Genomic DNA, 511 nt, shown 5'->3' on the forward strand with positions numbered 1-511 from the left:
GGCGCAGCGCTCTCTCTCGCCCATCTCCGAGCTCATCAAACAATGGGGTCTTTAACCCTGACCCGGGGGTGGGGAAAGGGGGAAGCCGTCTTGATAGGAAAACGGTCTATTTGGCGGAGATTTCAAGCCATGTCCTCAAGCTGGCTCCTGTGTATCCCGACTGGAGTAGCGCTTTCTGTCTGAAGACTGTAGCTGCTGGTTGGGCTCTGGCTTTGGGTTCCAGTCACATCTCCGTGTTATTTTCTAGAGTCTAGGTCTAGGAGGGCCTAGACCTAGGAGGTCAACTGACTTCACCTCCGTGTCACTCAGTTCCTTTACACACTAGAGGAGTGGTTCTCAACCTTCCTAATGCCGCGACCCTTTAATACAGCTCCTCACGTTGTGGTGACTCCCCAACCGTAGTTATTTTCGTTGCTACTTTGTAACTATAATTTTGCTACTGTTATGAATCGTAAATACCTGATATGCAGGATGTATTTTCATTGTTACAAATTGAACATAATTAAAGCAT

At 47.9% G+C, this 511-nt stretch overlaps 1 protein-coding gene across 1 annotated transcript in view; it reads left to right on the top strand.

The window, feature by feature from the left end:
* TOPORS (topoisomerase I binding, arginine/serine-rich, E3 ubiquitin protein ligase) overlaps window positions 1–511 on the top strand; it is a 29,793-nt gene that overhangs the window by 1,059 nt on the left and 28,223 nt on the right. The window lies entirely within an intron of this gene.

Source organism: Myotis davidii, unplaced genomic scaffold (assembly GCF_000327345.1).
Source record: "Myotis davidii unplaced genomic scaffold, ASM32734v1 scaffold534, whole genome shotgun sequence".
Lineage (NCBI taxonomy): Eukaryota > Metazoa > Chordata > Mammalia > Chiroptera > Vespertilionidae > Myotis > Myotis davidii.